Consider the following 23,430-nt stretch of genomic DNA (forward strand, 5'->3'; position numbering starts at 1 on the left):
AAAAATTTACCTAAGTAGCTGAATGTTCATTTCCACAAAGTAAATGGACATGTGGCCAACAAACACAGGAAAAACTCCTTGGCATCACTGAGTCAATAAGGAAATGCTAAATAAATGTGTCACAACGAACCCCACGGCTTTTCTACTTTCTTCCTGCTACTGTGCTGAACATCATGATTAAGAACAAATTGGGGAAGAAAGAGTTTGTTTAAGACTCCATTTTATAGTCCACCCTGAAGGGAAATCAGGGAAGGAACTTGAGGCAAGAACCAGAAGACAGGAACTGAAGCAGACGCTATGGAGGAATACTGCTCACTGGCTTGCTCTCTGTGGTGGTTTGAAATGAAATAACCCCCATAGGGAGTGGCATTATTAGGAGAGGTGGCCTTGTTGGAGTCGGTGTAGTCTTGTGGGAGGCAGTGTGTCACTCTGGGGGTAGGCTTTGAGGTCTTTCTCTAAAGCTCATTTGACTTCCTGCTGCCTTCTGGTCAAGATGCAGCCAGCACCAGTCTGCCTGCATCCTGCCATGCCCCCCATTATGATGATAATACATTGAACCTCTGAAATTGTGAGCCACCAACTCAATTAAATGTTTTCTTTGTAAGAGTTGCCATGGTCATGGTTTCTCTTCACAGCAATAGTAGCCCAAACTAAGACATTCTCCATGATTTGCTCAGCCTACTTTCTTTATTTTTTAATTTATTTTATGTGAATTGGTGTGGGGGGTGTCAGATCCCCTGGACTGGAGCTATAGGCAGTTTTGAGTTGTCATGTGGATGCTGGGAAGTGAACCCAGATCCCCTGGAAGAGTAGCCAGTATTCTTTACCACTGAGCCATCTCTACAGCCCCCTCAGCCTGATTTATAAAATAACCCAGGACCACTTACTTACCCAGGAGTGGCATTGGGCTGGGCCCTCTCACATCAGTCTGCAAGCAATGAAAGAATGCCCAAAAGTCTTGCCTACAGGTCAATCTGATGGAGGAAATTCTTCAATTGGCATTCCCTTTTTCAAATGACTCTATCTTGTATCAAACTGATAAAATACTAACATAATAGGACTAATAATAGCAACAGGTAGAAGCAAAGAGGTAGAGAAATGAGAGCTCTTGAACATGGCTTATAAGAAAATAAAATGCTGAAGCTACTGCTCTCCTCATTGCAATCAAGGGTTACTTCTCCTCACAAATAAAATAAAAACCCAAGCCCTACATGACTGTGGTCCCAGTATCCTTCTTTAGTTTCATTTTCTAACACTCACTCCACCTGAGCCACAAGGTCCACTGCATTGCCCTTTGAAACATTTTGAGAAAAAGAGTTGGGATCTATTTACAGATTATATCCTGCCCAACATAGCTCAGTTCCCTGCATGAGTTCTCTCTGAGTGGCAACTACAATAGACATTCTAGCAAGCATCATATCATCCCAACCACTCCATCCCTCCCAACTCTACCATGAAGAAATGTGTTTTTTTTTATTAAATATTCGTCCTCAAGTTATCTGAAAAAGCCTCGAGAAATGGATTCTTAATGAGATTTTGAATGATTACCTGAACTTCAAGCAAAAACTCCTTTATCACAGCCAGCTCCTCCTATCCTATCAGGAAGGACTATGATTTCTGGTTATTAACCGAACATTTTATGGGCAGAAAATGGAAATTGAAGACCAGAGAATCTGATTTAAGTCACGACCTGTTCTCTCAATTAAAATGATATTAAAAAGCAATATCAGCCCTCATGTAAAATGGTTGCACAGCAAGTGAATTTCCTTTCCAGAAAGCAAGATGAAGTATGTTTTATACTTGGACGCCTTGCAACACAAGCAGGAAGTAAGAAAGAAAATCAGAAAATGAAAGGGATGAACATGGAGAGCAAGGAAAGTAGCTGGGAAATTTACTTTGCTTGTGGTAGCTGGAATTTATTCCTGGTTCCAGTAGAGGTACAAATTACTCTCGAGTCTAATCTTCCAGAACTGCCAAGTCAGCCAGGCTGTGCTGGCCCTAGCTCCGTGTGGCTGCTCATACAGACAGCAGAACAGCTCCTAGCTACTGCTCTCTTGGCCCAGGAACTCCAGAAAGGGGAGCAATTAAGCATCCTGGCTCTTAAAACAAGTGTCAAGAAGAGCAGCTACAGCATAAAGGTCTCCTTTTATGAGAAGGGTGTGAGAAGTCCAGTGTGCCATCTACATTTTTCTTTCAGTCCAAAACACGAGCTTGAAAACTCAAGTCTTCTATCTTTTTTTTTTTTTTTTTGGTTGGCATTTTGACGTTTTGTTGATGCTGGTGGTTTTTACTTAATGACAGGTAAGGAATTCTGAATCTTGACTTTGCTTCATGTATGTATCACTGATAGAAGGGCAGTGCCCACCCATGGGAATGTATAAGCCAAGAAGGTCACTTAATAGCTGATCTGAAAAACAGCTATGTGCCAACACCCAAGGCTGATAATGGTTGTAATAATGATTCAGGTAGAATTCTTTACAGGAATCATCTAAATTGGATCCTCATTTAAAAAAAAAATTTTATGAACAAGACACAAAGGAACAAGAGGTGAGTGACCAACCACCCAACAGAACACCCCGCTCTCTAGGGCCTCCATACTGGGCGGGGGGGGGGGGACAAAACCCCAGGCTCCTCCCCCACCTGTCTTGGCTCCTCTAGCCAGCCATCAGCCAAGTTTCCTGCCTGTAGGCTGCTCTAATACCCACATCCAATCCATCGGACCCTACAAGCTACAAGTCCCAATCTGCCCCCAAACCCTCCTATCCCCCCTCCCTGCCAACAACCTCAGTAGAACTCTGAAACACAGCCTGCTACTACACAGAGAGAACCAAAAGCTACAAGTCCCACTCCACCCCTAAACCCCCCTATCCTACCCCCACCCCCTGTAATGTCAGAGGAATGCTGAAACTGCAACTCCACAGAGAGGAACAAGAGAGGAACTCGGAAGCATAAGCTATGACTGCACAGAGTGGACCAAGAGATAAAACCAAGAGAGTCTTCAGTAGCTCCCTGAGACACAGACAGTGACAGTACAGAGCAGACCAAGAATAGTATCCAAAGACACAGACAAATACTGCAAGAGGCAAAGACACTGCCAGTACCAACTGAAGGAAGAGATGGGTAGGCACTAATGCAAAAATTCATTCAACAACCTAAAAAGCAACATGGTAACACCAGAACCCAGTGATAATACAACAGGAAGACTTCATCATTCTAACCCAGAAGAATCAGAAAAAAAAAATATTTTAAATATAACTTTATGAAGATGATGGAGACCTATAAAGAGGAAATGAAAAATTCCCTTAAAGAAATGGAGAAAATATAAACAATAAATAGGAAGAAGTTCATAAATCTCTCAAAAGGAACCCAAGAAAAAACAATCAAACAGGTGAAGCAAACAGTTCCAGACTTGAAGACTAAAATAGAGGTAAATGAAGAAAACACAAACCAAGGGAATTCTGGAAATGGAAAATCTGGGTAAATGAACAGAAACTACAGAGACAAGCATAACCAAAAGAATACAAGATATAGAAGAGAGAATCTCAAGTGTTGGAGATACTATAGAGAAAAATAGATTCATTGGTCAAAGAAAACAATAAATCTAGAAAATTCTTAAGACAAAACATCCAGGAAATCTGAGACACTATGAAAAGACCAAATCTAAGAATAATGGGGATAAAAGAAGGAGAAGAACTCCAGTTCAAAGGCACAGAAAATGTATTCAACAAGATTATAAAAGAAAACATTCAAATCTAAAGAAGGATATCCCTATGAAGGTACAAGAAGCTTACAAAACACCAAATAGACTTACAAAAAATGTCCTCTTGCCCCCTTGCCATATAATAATCAAAATGCAAAACATACATAATAAAAAAAGAACATTAAGAGCTACAAAGTAAAAAGGTCAAGTAACATGTAAAGACAGACATACCATCAGAATTACACCCAACTTCTCAGTGGAAACCATGAAAGCCAGAAAGTCCTGAGTAGACATGCTCCAGACACTAAGAGACCATGGATGCAAGCCCAGACTACTATATTCAGCAAAGATTTCAATCACAATTGATGAAGAAAACAAGTTCTTTAAACCAGGTTTAAATAATATATATACACAAATCCAGTCCTACAGAAAGTACTAGTAGGGAAACTCTAACCCAAGGAACTAACTGCACCCACAAAAACATAGGCAATACATAACCTCACACCAACAAACCCCAAAGAAAGGAAATACATACACAAACACTATCACTGGTCATTAATTCTCTTAACATCAATGAACTCAATTCATCTATAAAAAGACACAGGCTAAGAGAATGGATATGAAAGCAGGATCCAGCCTTCTGCTGTATACAAGAAACACACCTCAACTTTAAAGACCTTACCTAAGAGTAAAGGGTTGGGGAAGGATTTTCCAATCAAATGAACCTAAGAAACAAGTGGGTGTAGCTATCCTGATATCTGGCAAAATATACTTCAAAGTAAAATCAATCAGAAGAGATAAAGAAGGAACTTTATACTCATAACAGGAACAATCCATCAAGATGAAGTCTCAATCCTGAACATCTATGCCCCAAATACAAGAGCACCCATATATGTAAATACACACACACACACTAATGGTAGACTTCAACCCCCCACTCTCCCTAATGAACAGGTCAACCAGACAGAAAATTAACAGAGAAATAAGACAACTAAACGATGTCATGACTAACATGGACTTAACAGACATGTACAGAACATTTCACCCAAACACAAAAGAATATACCTTCTTATCATATCAGAACTTCATTGAACCTTCTCTAAAATTGACCACATACCCAGTAAAAAAGCAAACCTCAATAGATACAAAATAATTGGAGTAACCCCCCCCATATCTTTTCAGATAACCGTGGCTTAAAGTTAAAATTAAACAACAACACTAACTGAAAGCCTACAAACCCATGGAAATTGAACAGTGCTCTATTGAACCACCCATAGGTCAAGGAAGAAATAAAGAAAAAATGAGGATGATGGAGACCTATAAAGAGGATAGACAGATGATAGATAGATAGATAGATAGATAGATAGATAGATAGATAGATAGATAGATGATAGATAGATGACAGATAGATACTGTGTGTGTGTGTGTGTGTGTGTGTGTGTGTGTGTGTGTGTTTTACCTCATCATTCCTAAGGTTACTAGAATTCTCAAATCCAGTGAACTTGCGATGAGAAAACAAATTATAAAGAGATGACATGGTCACTTAGATCTTACCTTTCTGTTGTCCCATCTCCTGATACTGTCATGCAATTTGAACCAACTCAACTCATTTCTAACACAAATCCTGGAAAGTAGTGGAAGTTTCTGGTGTCCCATATAAATAAAGCTCTGCACACCAAGGCAAGGATGCAACTTCTTCCTTTCTTGGTACGTGTGATGACTCCACTGAAGAATTTCACCAGAAGAGTCTTACCCTATTGCTCTTTATCCCCAAGCCTGATATCTATGGAATAAGTGTCGTCAAACAGCAATATCTGTTTGAAGGAGTTAAAGCACCTAGCCAGTCTCACCAGCTGGGAAGTCAGTACCTCAGGATATCATCCAATTCGTCCTGGTAACCTCAGAACATGTGTGGCCCGGTGCTTGCCTTCTTCCCAGTAGTTCTGTATCTCAGGTGATAGCTCTTTCCCAGATACAAGCTAGAATGATACTGTTTCACAATTACAAAATGGGGTTAATAATACTCCCCTTTCTTAAGTTAGAGAATAGCAGTATATAATCAATAAGATAACACATTAAGGCAGCTCAAAAAGACTGAAGATGGGAGCTGGAGAGGTGGCTCAATTGGCAATGCGCTTGCAGTATATATTATTTACTTTTCTATTGCCATGATAAAACACTATGGCCAAGGTAATTTATAGAAAAAAGTTGATTTGGGCTTATAGTTCCAGAAGATTAGAGTCTGTGATGATAGAGCAAAGGAGTGGTAACAGGAACAGGACACCGAGGCTCACATTTTGGACCACAAGCCCAAAGAGGAGAAAGTGAACTAGAAATGGTACAGATCTTTAAATTCTCAAAGCCCACCGCCAGTGGCATGCCTCCACCAATAAGGCCACACCTCTTAAGCCTCCCCAAATGGTGCTGCCAACTGGTGAGCAAGTGTTCAAAGACCTGAGACTATAAGGGACATCTCATCCAACCCACCACACTGCATAAGTGTGAGAACTTGAGTTCTGACCTACAGCGTCCACATAAAGGCCAGACATGTTGTCACATACCTATAATCTCAGGGAGGGGCAGCAGAGAGGAGGGCACACTAGAGCCTTCTGACCTGTCAGTTAGATGAATCAGTGAGTGTGTTCTGGTTTTCATGGGATGCTCTATCTCAGACAATAAAGAGCAGGGCGATTAAGGAAGACAACTGACATCACCCTCTGACCTTCATATGCATGTGCACTGGCATGCATACACCCATGTACATGCATACACACATACACACGTAATCATGCACATACCAAACACTAAAGAGTAAAGCTCCATCTTATCATATATTCTGCCTCTTCCTCTAGAAATGCAAGGACTATGAAAGCCAGGAGCTTTGCTTTTTAATTTACTGATACACACTGGCACTTAGAATAACACCTAGCACACAGTAGGCATGCTACAGACATTTACCAATGAATGATTTAAATGCAAGAACTCAATCCTGTCCCCAGTATTAGTCTTCCAAACGTTCATGTATAATTGAAAGTCTAAAGAACAAAGTATCCACCCTGGGTGCAGAGCCATTTGTGTGCAGTTTAAGCCTTTGATGTATATTATACATTAGAGTGCAATTTTCACCTTAAATAAACAGAATGCCCCAGGCTCCTTGGTGCCCATTACATCTGCAAACAGAGAATTCAACCTCTGATAATTTGTCTCTAGGCATTTTCTGAACTAATTAATTTCACTGTTTAAAAATAATATCTAATCCAACAATGAGAAGAATGTGAGGGTAAAAGAAACTAGAAACTGCTAACATGTATTTATGCAGGAACTGAGAAATGAGGTCTTTTAAGAAAAACTCTCCAAATCTTTTGTCCTGTGTTAAACCATCCTGAGAAAATGTCCTCTCATCTTCGAGTAACCCTGGGCCTTCGACTTGAGCCTTTCTCTTATTTACAGTAAATCTTGGGCAGTTGGACTTAACAAGAATCAATAATCTTCTTGGAGCAGAAGTTACTAATACCTATCAGAAATAAATAAGGTTTAAAGTTCCTTATGCTTGGACTTGGAAGATGGCTCAGTGGGTAAAGTGCTTGTCACTCAAGCCAGGCATGGGGAGTTGATTTCAGATGCCCAGGATGCACGATAACCTGAAGTGCTAGCTTTTGTTTCCAATGCCAGTGTTTCTATGGGAATTGGGAACAGACACAGGAGATTCTCCAGGACACAGGCCAACTAACCTGGCTTGCAGCAGTGAAGAAGAGACAGTCCATGACTCAAACAAGATGAGAGTCAAAGGTCAATGGCTGATGTTGTCTTATGAGCCTCACATGCACAGCTATGACACAGACAGGTCCACACTTATAAATACACACAGGCACACATACACACACACACAAAGATAAAAATTATAAAATTTGTGGGGAAGAAACTGAGAGGAGATGGCGGAGGGAAAACTGCAGTCCAGATGTCATATATGGAGAAGAATATATTTTTTAAAAAATACACATATAAAATTGCTCATGACCCATGCCCATTAATTATGACCATAAATCATCATATGTACTTCAATATTCAACAATAAAATGTGGCTCTCACCCTAGTCAGAATGGTTGTCATCAAAGAAAGTAGTAGCCAGGAGGTAGTAGTACATAGCTTTAATTCCAGCACTCCAGAGATCTCTGAGTTCGAGGCCAGCCTGGTTCACAGAACAAGTTCAAGGATAATCAGGGCTACACAGAGAAACCCTATCTTGAAAATCAAAAAAAAACACAATAAAAATAAAAAAGAACAAAAAGAAAAGGAGTAACTAATGCTGGTAAAATGTGGAGGGAAAAGGAAATATTATACACAGCAAATGGAAATTTAAACTGGTGCATTTACTATGAAAAGATGTATAAATGCTTTCAAAAAGAACAGACTAAAATTAGAAATACCTTATGGCCCCGCTACATCGCTCTTGGGTCTACTTGAAGGCTTCTAAGTCTGCATATTACAGAGATGCGTGTTTCTGTACTACTTCTAATAGCCAAAGATGAATTCACATGCAAGATGGGTATCAGTGGGCACTGTCCCTCACATATACAGAAAGCTTGGTTTACAAAGTCTCATTTGAGACTCTACTTGCATAAGGATAGATAAGATTGAGAATAGATTCAGTTTTCAAATTGGGCAAAACTCTCTGATAAGATTAGGGATTCTGCCTGTGGATAAACCTACTCAGTAGTTGTGAAAGCCAAAATTCTAACATAGTCCCAGGAATTCTGTACCCTGACAGGTACTTTTTATGTAATCATTTCCCCTTGAGTTTAAATAGAACGGTAAATATGCTCAGCTACCACCCTGCAGTTATGGGGTTCTGTGTAGTAGAAGGGATGCTACAGAAAGAACTAAAGACCCCTAATCAGTTAACTTGTGGTTATCATCTATGGGCCTGACCTAACCAAATAAGCCCTTAGGACCAATTTGAGAAACTCAAAGTGACAGAAAAATTTTCTACTGAACAAAAGTGGGGGGAGGGATGGGGAGGATTGCCCTGCTAGAGAAAGGGCCATGTGGTCAGACATGGCGGGTGGCCTCTGGGTACTAAGATCTGCTTCTACTAAAAAGCCATTCGTAAGGCAGGGAATTCAGAACTTCATCCATAAAAAATTAATTTTAAGAGTAATTGATGGAGTTTAGAAGGGCATCTTCTGCAGATCAAGCTTCCCAATGAGGACAGAGTTAACACATACTCAGATTCTTGGACCACACACACTTTAGGTCATAAATTCATATTGTTGCAGGTCAGTAAGCATAGAGAAACTCTTATGTCTTGATTTTTAAAAAAAAAAATGAAGCATGTTCTAGAATCAAGGCATTCAGCACCTGGAGACTGATTTTTCAAGTTCAATTTGTTCTGTGATCTATTATGATTCTCCCTGATCTAACATCGGTTTTAGCATGAATACAAACACTAATTCACATTTGCTCTTTCCTCCCTCTTCAACGGCAGCAGAGGCAAGTAGCCAACAATAGGGAAGATAAGCTATGTCTGAAGAACCAAGAAAAAGCTCTTCAATCATCTTCTATGAATGTACAAGACCACTCCAATCAACAAGAGCATCAGAAAAGGCCCAAGTCAGGGAGCTTCGCACACCCACTCCAATGCCATCCTGCTTGCTGTTCTGATTTCCGAAGGGTAAAAGAAGTTCAGAAGTACATACAATTACTATCAAATCAACAGCCCGCTTACATCTCTTTCTAACAGCTGCTGCTGCCTTTAGCTTTCGTGAGAATCAACCAGGCAGTACTTGCCATCTCCAAAGGCAAACTGAGGACTCTTCGGAAGGGAAGCAACCACTTTTAGGGAAATTTTTCAAGATAATTCTCCATATCCAGCAAACACTGCAGAGGACACTGAAGTCCTGTTTCTAGTATCTCCAGAAAATAGGATCCTCTCCTCTTCCAATTAGAAAACACAGACGGCTCAGTCCACCACCCTTATCCCTACCCCATGCACACACCAATGGCTGGGAACATTGACTAACATGACAGAAACACAGTACCATCACACACACACACACACACACACACACACACACACACACATGCACACACACACACACACACACACACACACAACATTACATTACAACTGACGACATTGTACAGGATGGACTAACAGGATATGGAGGGGAGCCACAAAAATTACATTCTGGCACACTTAGAGGCACCTGCTGGAATGATTGCAGGACCTTACTAGATCACCTCCTTGTTTCCAGTTCTCACTTTTAATCTGATGAGAGTTCTGTCTTTCTAAAATTCAAATGTAATTTGGCCATACACTCTCTCTGACTATCCACATTCAAAGCGAGCAGAACTTCCAAACTCCCAAGGATTTTTATGACAACATCCTGGTCTCTGGCATATGATATGTGTCTCTTCATGATCTTCTTATCCCTCCAAGCTCCCATTCCCTGTACTTAATACTGTACCAATACTCAGCTCACTTGCAAATCCTGAGACCTTCACGATTGTTCTCATATAAACTCTAAATCATAATCGTTTTCTACTCAAAATATTCTCCCGTCATCCCTTTCACTCACCCACCTTCAGGCATTCCCTTAGACCTCAGCCTAAAGATACCCAACACAAAACACCCTCTCCTACTGCCCCAGTGTGAGTGGGTCACTTGGTGAGAAGCATCCTTTGCTCCCTGGTTACTGATGCACCCAGTACCTTCTAATGGAATTTCTTGTATATAGAGTCTCTCTCCTTTGCTAAACCACCAGCTCATCCACTTCATGGATTTATCACCAAAATATTACCTGGCAGAAGCAGGCACTAACTAAACACTGTTGGTAAAGGGCAAAGGAAAATGTGGGTAAAACTGCTGTTTTAGAAGATATTTCTTTAAACAATCATATTTATATATTCCACATCTTTAATGTGGGACCTTATACAATTCTTCAATCTCTTACACAACATCTTTCTGCAACACCCAGGCAGACTGGGAGTCTATTCATATATCATGTGTTCCAACCTTCCCATCTCTGTGCCCTCCACAAGACCTCCCACACTCTGGGAACCTCCAATCAAGACATTTCCTCAGCAAATTCCTACCCAGATCCCACGGCACAGAATTAATTTGCTTTCCTCCTTGCAGTATGATGTTTGTGTCTTCTGTTTAGCGCCTTGGAGGTCTTTTGTCTTGGATCATTTCTATGTTTGCTCCTTCAACTGAGATAAAAATTCCTTAAGGTAAGCAATAATATTCTAATCATTACAGAATCTGAAGTAGGTCTCAATAAATATTTACAGTACTAATAATGTAGAAGTCCACTGTATGCAAGATTACTGTATACTTTAAAGTAATCTTAGGACTATAAAATGTAATGGTCATAATGTTAACTTTTAAGAAACACATAATAGCAAATGTATATTAACTGCATACCATACATCAAGCTTTGATTTAATACTTTATATTCATTATTATGACCTACTCAAAATAACAGAGTAGATAGTAGTATCCCTTCAATGTAATTGAGAAAACTGAAAATTAATTTGCAGAAGTTTTCAGAGATCACATATTGAGAAATTCCCAAATTCAGGATGTGGACTCAAGCTATTCTGACCCCAGAGCCTGAGATGTTCCACCGATGCTATTTGCTCACTGAGATAAGCTGACTTGAACATTGGCATCATTCCACTGGCTTATATGTCTCAGGTGAAGCTGGATTTACTTTTTTCTCAAACCCCCTTTCTGGTTGAAATGAGCTAGTTTCATAAAACTTTTTCTGGAATCATAGTCCATGCCTGCTCTGGTTTCCAGACCACAAGTTATCAATGGTCTGTCATGCAGTTCTTATGTCCTTGGCTGACTCACATATACTGAACAACTCCAGTATGTACATGTTCCACACTGGCCTGTATACCTCAGAATCTATGCATCTGTGGAAAAAACAACAACAACAAAAACACCCACCCCTGACATATGCTGTGGGACAATCCTCTTGGACCCTGTAAAGATTTATCACTTGTATTGGTTTAATAAAATGCTGAATAGCCAGTAGCCAGGCAGGAAGTATGGGCAGGGTGACCAGAATAGAAGAATTCTGGGAAGAGGAAAGGCTCAGTCTGCAGTAATCACCCAGACATAGAGGAAGCAAGATGAGAATGTTGTACTGACAAAGGGTACCAAGCCACATGGCTAAACATTGATAAGAATGTGGATTAATTTAAGTTGAAAGATCTAGTTAATAATAAGCCTGAGTTAATAGACCAGTCAGTTTATAATTAATATAAGCCTCTGGTGTGTTTCTTTGGGACTGAATAGTTGAGGGACCAGGCAGGACAGAAACTTCTGTCTACAGAAGTGGGCATGTGGGCATGTGGGCTCTCTGCAAGGAAAAGTAAACACATGGGAAAGAGTTGTAGAAGGTAGTAACAGCTGAGGGCCAGCCTTAGCATTTCATCACATCCTGCTAAGTTGTTTGCCAACTCCCTAGCACACTGCTAAACACAACCTTTATCATCCTACTTAATCCACACAACTGCATGGGGTAAGTCCCGTTGCCTTATCCAACATAAAAATGAAATCATAACAGGGAACTTAAATATTGCCTTGGTCACCTAAGAAGTAGGGGAACAGTTATTAAACACAACTCTGTCCACCTACAAAGTTCGTGCATGTCTTCCAACAGAGATACCGAGTTACCTACCCTGGCAAATGAAACCCAAGTTCTCTCCATGGTGCATGCTTTGAATTGCACTCTTTCTGCTTAAGTGCATAGAACAAAACAAAGAATGGCCCCTAGGCACATGAATCCAAATAACTTCTCACTCCAGGGGCTTTCAAATCCTGGAGCCACTTTCCCAGGCATCTGGGTGTTTGTCCCAAATCCTGACCTATTTCCAACTTGTGTAATTAAATTGTCTTTCTAATGCCCTTGGGTGTTTGATTGCATGGACCATCTCTCAGCCACAGAGCAATGTTGCTAGGTAGCCATTTAACAGCTGCTCCTATCCACCAGAAGTAGATACATATCTAAGGGGGATGAAATATTCTTTCTGAGTCTCACGACTTGAAACAACAGGAAATTGCATGGGAGTTCTTTGGTGTAGAGGGGCACAAGTTTCCAAACTCCGATGCTGTGCACAGATAAAAGATTAATCTGGAGACCAAACACTTGCCTTGGAAAAGCATCACTAAATTTTGACTTTTTTTAAGGCAAATAGTAAGATTATCTTCCTTCCTCCCTTCACAAACTATTTTCACTATTTTTGAACTCTATCTTTGCATCAAAGCTGCTCTATCAGTGGAAGGAAGAAGTGAACTGCCTGAGGCAGGAAACTATCAGGCAGAAAATTAACTCCTACCAATTGTGGGATCCAGGTAAAGGCCAGGAGCTTCATACAAGAGATCAGTACATCCAATCCAGATCATAATGTGACCATGAAAAGACGATCTGTTCTAAAGAGCTCTGGGTGTACCTAAATAATAACAACATTTTGGGAGCACCATATAACAGACATTTTATAAGAACTGTTCCCTCAAAACCTAATAAGAAACAATGAAGTACACATTACCCATAGGTCTCATTTTACGGGTGAGCAGTCAGAACTTCAGAAGTGCTGGCTACTTGTGCCAAGTCCCCCCTAGATAATGGTTGGAACTCAAACCTAGGTTTCTCAGACTCAAAATCTTCATCCTTTATTTCTTTACTGTACTATGTCCAAAAATTTTCATTATTGTGTTTTCTTCTTGGGCAAGTCTCAGGGACCTTCCCAGAACTGAGACTTTTGTCTGCTTGAGAAAGCAGTTCTCTGAACTGAATGAGACACTTAACTGGTAGAAGAAAGGTCTCTGCCGATGAGCTGAATTATGAATGTTCAATTGGAATAAAATCTCATTCTAAAGAAGAGATGGCACATAAGGACCAGAGGGTTCAACACTATATTTTTATGAAAAGGACTATATGATTGTCTTCCCTGATTCTCTGAATGTATTGGAATGAGGAAAAGGAAATGCTCAGTCTCATTGTTGCTCTACCAAGACAAACCTGAAAAGCATCTCCAAAGATTCAGCATCATCAGCAAGTCCATGACTTAACATATAAACCAGGAGAACAACCACCATACCTGTGCCATGTGGTCTGTGAGACACTCGGCTTAAGGGTTGCAAACTGTGCTTCCCACTAAACGTGTGCTATAAAACACACTGGCAGCAGAGGACCAAACTAGTCCCTCTGAATGTGGGTGATAGTTGCATGGCTGTGACAGACTGAGGGGCCACTGGCAGTGGAACCAGCATTTATTCCTACTGCTTATACTGGTTTTTTTTGGGGGGGGGAACCTATTCTCTTTAGAGGGATACGTTGCTCAGCCTAGATATAGTAGGGAGGGCCTTGGACCTTCCCCAAAGCAATGTGCCTTACCCTCTCTGAGGAGTGGATGGGGGTATGTGGAAGGAATGGGAAGAGGGGAGGGAGTGAAAACTTGGATTGGTATGTATAATTTAAAAAAAGATAGTTTGTTTACTTTTGAAAAAACCAAAAAGAAAAAATTCATAGGCACTGTGGCTTCACTTATGTGACCATGGCTCACAATACCATAACAGAAATGACAAAGCTTGTTTTCTGAGACAATAAAATGCCCCTCACCCCACTGTCACATACACAAAGACACCGTCTATACCATCCCTTTGTTGAACTCTCTTTCCATCACTTGACATTATTTACAATTACTTGTTTGCTTAGCTATTTATTTGGGTTTTTTCTTGTTCTTCTATGCTCCACTTGCATTGCAATATAAGGTCCGTGGGAGCATGGCTCACATCTTTCACGGATGCCATCATTCCCTCTTAGCGTTGTCACTGTTTGGTGACTGGATGGAGGATGAAGGGGTTGGATGAAAGGAGTCAGTGAAAGCACATTTATTCATAGTTCTTTAGATCTTATCTATGGGGCCAGTGAGATGGGAAAGTAAGAGAAGGTGTTTACCTCCAATCCTGATGGCCTGAATTCACTCCAGGACACCCACTTATTAGAAGCAGAAAACCAACTCCCTCAAGTTATCCTCTGGTTTCTGAAAACACATACTCACCTACATACACACATACATAAATAAAAATTTTAAAACATTTTAAAAGAAGGGATCTGTAGCAAGATGGATTCTATAATTTAAAAAATGGAGAAGAATGCTTTCACAGTTTTACAATTTACCATGTTGGGACCACTGGCATCATAACTTTCAATAAATGAAGCTCATGAATAGCATATTAACCCTCTGTAATCATCTAGAAATGGAAAGAAGAATTCTTGGCCACTTGTCCCAGGGGTATGATGAAAATTAAAGTAGACATTGTTCAATACTTCCCAATTCTTGCTATAAAAATTTGTGCCACATTGGATTGCCCATATGTGGGCAGCCAGGCTAAAACTGTCTTTCACATTTTAGGCCATGTCTAGATTTCTAAGTATCCTTTTAGAAAAGAAAAATAATGAAAAAAAGAGCAAATCATGCAAGAACTAAATCGGTGACGTCCTGTGAAAGATAGCAGGTTGGAAGTTGCCTCCACCTGACACAGTGAATGAAGAGCCAAGACAACCAACAGTGGGCTCCATTTCAAAGAGAGAATTGAAGAGCATCACAAATCACAAGGCAGGGGGGTCGGTGACAGGAGTAGGGGACTAGGAGGGCAACCCGACAGCAAGGAGCAAGCACCACACTGCTCCAGACTTGCAGCTGCATAGAGTGGGAGGGGGATGCAGATATCTTATCTAGATGGTGATCCAGATAGCCTTGGCAAGAAGACCTGGACACCCTCCCCAAAGAACAAGTCACAAATCCAATTTGAGGTTCTAAGGAGTCAGTGGTCCCTCCAACAGAGAGAAGGTCCCTGTCTTATAAAGCTATGGCCAGGCTTACAGGAATCATCTTCAAAGGGAACCTGCTGTTTTTTAAAGACTGAACTACGCTAATGGTCTGATAACAAGTAACAGCTGAAAAATCAGGAAGCTTTTGACCCAGAGTCACAGTGCCCTGTGTGGGAAGCTGCTACACCAGCCGTTGTGAGAATGACCCAGACATGCTGAGACGCTGTGGTGACAGGAGGCCATGGTAAAGGACTTGGTGATCCATTCCCTTCCATCTTTGATGAGGCAGAAGATAACATCAGAGTGGCAGGCAAGAGTCAAAAGTCAGCAGGCCGTCCAAAGTCCACAGCTGCCTCTTTTGTGTGTTTTTGTCTGAAGTGAATTGACACCATGTCTGTGGACATTGACAGCCCAAAACCATAGGTCAATGGGTTACTCTAATGCCACAGTTTACTTTCTGATATGTGGCTTCCTTACAGGGCTGAGAACTCTAAGGCTTAGATCCTGTGGGTAATGCTTTCAACTTCCTGCTTCTCAGTGATAAATTCTGAGTGTGAGCTAAAACCTCTAAAATGAACCCCCCAGTAATGGCTCTCAAGGCTCCACATGTCTCCTCCATATTCCAGTACCTCAGATGATACCCCTTGGCTTATATACCAGCCACCAAAATGTACACAAATGTGGGGAGTGATTGGAGTAAGAATCCATCCAGCCTTCAGATCTCAAAAAAGCTCCAAAGGCAGATTCTTGTATAAATAGAAGGGAAGCTCCTGAGGGATCATACAGCAACTGATCCTTTGTCATTTCAGGATTGTCATTATTTAGGGCAGGAGGAAACAGAAGAGCCTCCATCTTCACCTAGCTATATCTTCCACCAGCAATTTTAACTTAGTTGGCTTCTTTCCAAGAAAATGACCCAAACTCATCTCTCACATGTGATGTAGGCATCCTAACATGCTCTATCATTTTGAGGGGTGGGCAGCAGAGATTGAATACTGAATACAATGCCTGGTCTGCAATAAGTACTCAATAAATACTAGCTTAATAATGACATAAAGAAATGTAATATCTGTCATTCCTCTTATTGTTCGAAGGTTTGTCTCTAGGACTTCTGGAAGGAGAGGCTCCAATGCACAATAATAAAGCTAGTTTGATAGAATTCACAGCATGCATACAAGGATGTAATATTGGTTTGGGACTTTCTGGCCTGTGACTCTGCTCTTCCTTCCTTTAAACTTGATCCAATTGTGAATTTTCTTGAAAATAGGGAATCAGTTTGAAAGAAAAGTTTTCAAGTTTTTTTCAAAAAAAAAAAAAAAAAAGCAAGCTAAGACCAGGCAATTACTGGATGGCTGTACCCTTTGGCCTCATCAAGGAGACATTATGTGAGAGTGAAATGAGCTCCTAAGTGCTGGCAGATGCATGGGCACAGTCTGGACTCCTCAAACATCGCCTCTGCCTCCAGGACAGAATAGCCAAGGTGACTTCTTCAAAAGTAAGGGAGATCCTGTAAGTTAAGCTTTCTTGTGAATTTTCCCTGCTAACATCCAGGAGTTTGTTAAGCCTTCTGAATCCTCTCGGCATTTTGGTAATAGAGGTGAAATTATTCCTGAATCTCTTCTCACATTATACAAGTCAACAATGTTTGCAAGTCACAGGGTCAATGTGTGGCAGACAAGTCAGTGAGCATCGCTGAGCACCTCCTGGGCTGGGCACCAAGGCGACAGTTGAAAGCAAGGCAAACAATTACAGGAAAGGTAATCTGAGGAAGGAACAGGACAAAAACATATCTATCTCTTGTTACTATGATAAAGTCCTTAATAAAAAAGAAAGAAAGAAAAGAAAGAGAGAAGTTGGGTGTGGTGCATACACCTTTAATCCCAGCACTTGGGAGACAGAGACAGGCAGATCTCTGTTAATTTAAGGACAGCCTGGTCTACAGAATGAATTCCAGGACAGCTAAAGATAGACAAAGAAACCCTGTCTCAAAAAAGCAAAAATTAAAAATAAAAATAAAAGAAACCGGGTTTAAAATAAAGCTAAGTTAAGATGGAAAATACTGAATACAATGCCTGGATACTGTATGTATGTGTTGTCTTTAAATTGTTTGATGGCTGAGGAAGGAGCAACAGCTACTAAAAAATAACTGATTACAGATGGAGCTGGATTAATACGACATATGTATTTTGAAAATGCTTTGACTTTAAAATTTAAGACAAAAGACATGTTACTTTGGAGAAAAGGTTTTGTTTTTGATTCCAAAGGAATGAGAGGCTGTGGATTTATTCTGGGTTAAGAAAAATCAGGTTTGATCAAGGAAGACGCCCTGAAGAATCTCCGATAAGAGCGGATGACCCACATGATCCAACATTTCAGAGAACCTCTATTGGAGTTTCCTCTGAATTCTATATCCAGAACAACCTCAAGACTACTGGCTGAGATGATCAAGCCTCACAGAATATTCCAGTCAGAATAGTCCATGATCCTAAATTATATTTAGGTCCCCCATAAGATTATTAGCACCCCCAATCAGCAGGAAATAGCCTGGAAAGCTATGCCCACATTTCAACATAAAAAGGATTATGGATATTTGCCTTTGTTTAAAGGGTTGGTTACAAGTTGTTATGGATAATGTTCAGGAAAAAAGCTAAGCAAAGGAGATTAGATTCATAGTTTATGTTTTGAAAAAAGAGGGGTGCTGTGGGACAATGGTCTTCTATCCTGTAATCTATAGGGAAGCTAAAATATGCAGAAGAACTGTGACTGACAGTCAGTTGGAGCCGTTGGAGAGCGAGGGAGCCCACCCTAGTGGGGGCTGTGGTTAGGTAATGACCACCTCACCACAAAGGAGTGGGGTTATAGGGCAGCCTCAGAGATCAGCAGATCAGTACACAGTTCATTTTAACTGGAAAAAAAAAGCATATAGTTAGTCCCTAAAGTCCCCAGAGAGTTCATCAACAGATCAGTTTCTAAAGCTGACCTAAGCCTTGGTTCATTGACTCATTAGCTATATCTGAACTTTTGAATCCAGTTCCTTTTCCCCTCTTCATTGGCTCCCTGTACCTTTTCTCACCATATTAGACTATAACTCTGCTTAAAGGAGAACCCTTAGAAACCACAATAGTGCATTATGCATGGTATGTGCTAAAGAAATAACGAGTAGGTTAATCATCACAAGCAAAGGTGAACCTGAAGGATGAATGGCAGGACAGTCAAACCAGCAGGTTGTCGAGGGTCAGCTGGCTTAAATCTGGGCAGGGGAGGCACGGTAGCAAAAGGAGCCACTGGCCTGCCATCTTTAGCCTGTCCTCCAAGTTACTTTTTCCGTTACTCGCAGTTACTTTTAATCTTCGGGTCCAGAAATAAGAATTTCATAACGCAGCCTCTGGTCACTTAGCCTCATGACAAATATTCTCTCGATTTTTTCTAGATACAGCAATTCAAGTGAAAAGAAAAAGATATTTTGAGATTAAGTGTCTCAGTTTTAGTAAGAAAAGAAAATGACAGTTTCTATATTTTTGGACAGTGCCAGGCTGATGTCTCCAGGACTCTGAAAGCATCGCTATCCATTAGGTGCACTGAGAGACAGCAATGGGACATTTGTTAATTAGCACTTTAATGACAAGCTCTTACCAGTATCCAATTTAGTGTTCCTGTCAGGAGCTGGCCTAATTTTCTCAAACAAGAAGGATAAATAATAGACTTATAGCTTTGGACTGTCCTTTTCTTTCAACTCAAACTGTCCAATGACAATATTGTTTGGGTAGTACCTCATGCCCTTGGCCATACATAAGCAAGCATGTGCACACACCAACTCCTCTTCTCCCCATGTTTTCACCTTCAGACTCTCATCTCCGTTTGTAGGGGCAAGGCTGATGTCTAGGGCTGGCCAAAGGGCTAGTAACAAAAAAGAAAAAGCTATTGGGTGTCCAACAGCTTAATCCAACTCCATTAACACTGTTAGCATTCTTGTTTGTTTTTGTTTTTTATTATGTTTTTGTGTCTAGCATAGTGGGCCTAGGGAAGGAGACACAGGAAAGGCTGACGAGACTACATTTGCTGTCTTGGAAAGACTTCCGGCTTCTGAGGAGGACAGTAGTGATAATATCATAGTAGTCTCTGCACATGAAGTCCCTGCATCAGACACAGATGAGCACTTCAAATACGACATTCTCATTTCTGCTGCTAAAACCACTGTGGAGATTATCCCTCCACTCTGAAGGCTCAGGTTCCTAAGTGCTAAGTCTCCTGCTGAAGGATTTGTAATTAATAATGAGTACCAGGAACTGAATAGATTTCTCTGAAAGAAAGAGCAGCAGTTAAGAGTTCAGGCCTCAGAGTCAAACAAAGAGACATCCTGGGAAACATACCTAATCAAAACTCCACATTTCTTTTCAAAATTATGAAGACCCTGAATTTCATCCTCTCCACAGGCTCTTTCTTCTATTCTGGTACTCCAAAGTCTTCACAGTCCAGCCCAGGGCAAAATCAAATCACTGTGTCTTTCTTCCCTATTCCAATGCCCCTGCATCCAATCCCAGTCCCTCCTTCTGATTATCTAGACAGAATAAAGCTCAGAAGTGAACCCAAGAAGAAAGTTTATTGCTATTCCAAGGCTGTTGGCGAAAATCATGCTCACCTAGTGGCCCCTGCACAGCGCTCAGAGCACTGTGCAAGTCATCTAAGCCACCAAAAAGCCCTTTGAAAAGACTTAATGGATGCCGGAACCAGCACTGAGCTGCCTGGTGCCAATGGGGCTCTGCATAATTTAGGATGACAGTGTCAACCTTGAAATATCTTTGGGCATTATCCTAAGTTTCTCTTGAACAAGCTGAACCTAAAGAAGAAATGGGATCAAGAGAAGTGGAGAGGAGAATATCATGAGACTGGGCTTCAGAATTACACCTGAAGGACATGGAGAAAATTGTCTAGAGATTTTAAAATGGGTATCAGTGTGTTTAAATGCATATATTACTTCCTGAAATTATGTGTATCTGTGTGATACACTATGTATTAATTATAGACATGCAATTATTTCATCTGTGTATTGAACCTTATATATCTAATTAGACTTTTTAACATATTTTAGTGGTGTTGAGACATTCCTATATCCAAACACATACAGACCACACTGAGTAAACTAAGTGGATTTATGAAAAACAAATACACATAGAGATGCCAAAGTTGTAGATGGAATGGGAAGGAACTAAAAGAACAGGTAAGGATAAATATAATCAAAATACATTGTATAAATGTATGAAATTCTCAAACAATAAAAGATTAATTTTAAAAACCTACAGTGGCATTTCATTTGTATTTTAATAACTAAAGATCAGAGAGTAAAACAGCCCCACTGGTCAGCCTTACAGAGCAGGCAGTGGTGACACACACCTTTAATCCCAGTAGACACACTAGTTGCCCTAGACACCAGGCAGTACATGCCTTTAATCCCAGAGGTACACACCTTTAATCCCAACCCTAGAGAGGATTATAAAATGGGAGCAGACAGCTCTCATTCTGAGATTTCCTGGAGGCAGGATCATCCATCTTCAGACTGAGGTTGAGGTAAGAGCCACTGGCTAGCTGCTTTGTTTTTCTGGTCTTCAGATTGAATCCCAATATCTGTCACTGAGTTTTTATTAATTGTGCTTCAAAAACCTTTTTAAACTCTTATTTTTCTGGAAGGAAGATGCAGGATTATTTGGTTCAAGACTGCCTTGGACTGGGCTTGGGAGGGTAAGCAAGAGAGGAAACCTCAATCCTACTTTGTAAACTGTAATACAGTTCAGACACCAAGCTGCTTCCTGAAACAGGAAGTGGTACCACATACTCTAGAGCAGTGTCTTCCGGTTCCAGCATTTGCTTACGTAAGTTTGCCTTTCATCTATATGAAGGCTCTGTCACAGCAAACATAAGCTCACATATCAATGCTACTGGACCATGGTTGAGAGCCACTGTGAGGATGTATTCAGATAGAAGAAAAGATTGCATGGTTCAAATCAAATGGTTAAGAACATAAGCAGTTCCTCCTCTGCACTGTCACACTGCCTGAGAGTTATACCCATGGACATTAGACAAGAACATCAAAAACAAACCACAGAGATAAACGAATTTTGCTATTTAGAAGGAAAATTACAGGATGTTCACACTTGTATTTCCAGCACTCAGGAGGTTAAATCAGGAGAATGCCAAGTTTTGGGGCTATTTCATAGTGACCTGCCTTCTTCCACTACCCACCTCCCAAAAATTAAGTACGGTAGAAAAAACATTATGGTAGTTTTAATGAGAAATGTCCCCATAGGTATTCATATTTGAACAGTTGCTCCTAGGTTGGTGATGCTGTTTGATAACATTTGGTAGTGAGGACTTACTGGAGGAAGTATGTCACTGGGGTGGGCTCTGACAGTGTACATTCTCGCCCTACTTCCGGTTTGTTTTTCCTATTTTGTGCTTGTGGTAAATGACATGAGCACTCAGCTTCCTGCTCTGGCCACCATGCCTGCCTCTCCCTATTGTGTCCTCCAGCCATGATGGACTCTTACCTCTCTGGAACTGTAAACCAAAATAAGCTCTTTCTTTAGTAAACTGCTTGTGTTCCTGGTGTATTATCAGAGTAACAGAAAAGTAACTGAGACAATGGGCGGGGAGGGGGGGGACTACATTGGTTATCTAACTTATTCAAGATTCGTGTTCTCAACCTTTTTAATGCTGTGACCCTTTAAGAGAGTTAGTCACGCTGTGGTAGCCCCCAGTCATAAAATCATTGTGTTGCTACTTCATAACTGCAAGTTTGCTACTGTTGTGAATCATAAATATTTTTGGAGCTAGAGGTTTGCCAAAGGGGTCACAACCCACAGGTTTAGAACCACTGTTCTAATGGAATATAATCAAGCTAAGCGTGAAGACTCTGAAGGAACATGAGCCAGGATGCAAGGTAGGAAAGAAGGAAGCAATTAAGGAACACTTAATACCCTTCTCCATGGAAAGGATATCTCCTGGAAGGCCAGAGCATCCCAGGGCAGGGAAGTAGTATGTGCAGTGTGGCAAGAAGAGAAACAGAAGCGTCTCTGGGACAATGCTGACTTCATAGCTTTGTCAAAGCATACCAAAGGCAGATGCAGGCACCGAACTCTGATTGCCAATCATTTTTGCCCAGATGCAATGATGCCTCTGGATCCAAGGCAGGTACTTGTCCACATCACTATCCTACTGTGAGTGAGTCCTGGCTGCTGTTGCTCTTTACGTTATGTGGAGCTGACAACGCCTCAAGAAAAGGGACCAGAGAACCAGCTATTCCTACCTGATGGCCATTTGCTCCCTTGCAATCAAAGAGTCAAAGAGAAAACAAGGTACTCTCATATCAAAGGAAGAAATGGTTGACATATGGGGAAAATGGTCTTCCGAGTGTTGTCACCGAAGTTGATTTTAGCTTGAAGGTGGTGCTTTTCTGATTCCTTCCCTTTGCTGATTCCTGTCCCACATTCTTAAATCCCACGTTTAGCACTCGCTTGGGTCCCAGTGTGGGAACAAAGGAAAGGACAATTACTGTTTTGGAAAGCGGCTATTTTGTCTTCAAGCTAGAAGTGCAGATTCTGTGCTTATAATCTGCAGTGAAATTTAATACAATGGTTTCTGATTCTCTTGGAATTACAGATTTAGTCTCTAGGGGAGATGAGACACAGAACCAGTAAATCTATAAATAAGTGACATACTGAGGGACGTGTGCCACTGAAGACAGCCAGGGATCATTTTCTCAAAGGGCAGAATCAAGAGCAAGTGGTGGTACACAAGCCTCTTCGTGCTGACCTGCCCCATGACAGACGGCACTAATTGATCACAGTGACCTTTCCTACAGAGCTCAGAGGAAGCCTCAGAACCCTT

Source organism: Alexandromys fortis, unplaced genomic scaffold (genome assembly GCF_014885135.2).
Source record: "Alexandromys fortis isolate MF-2015 unplaced genomic scaffold, M_Fortis_MF-2015_v1.1 scaffold_17, whole genome shotgun sequence".
NCBI classification, from domain to species: domain Eukaryota; kingdom Metazoa; phylum Chordata; class Mammalia; order Rodentia; family Cricetidae; genus Alexandromys; species Alexandromys fortis.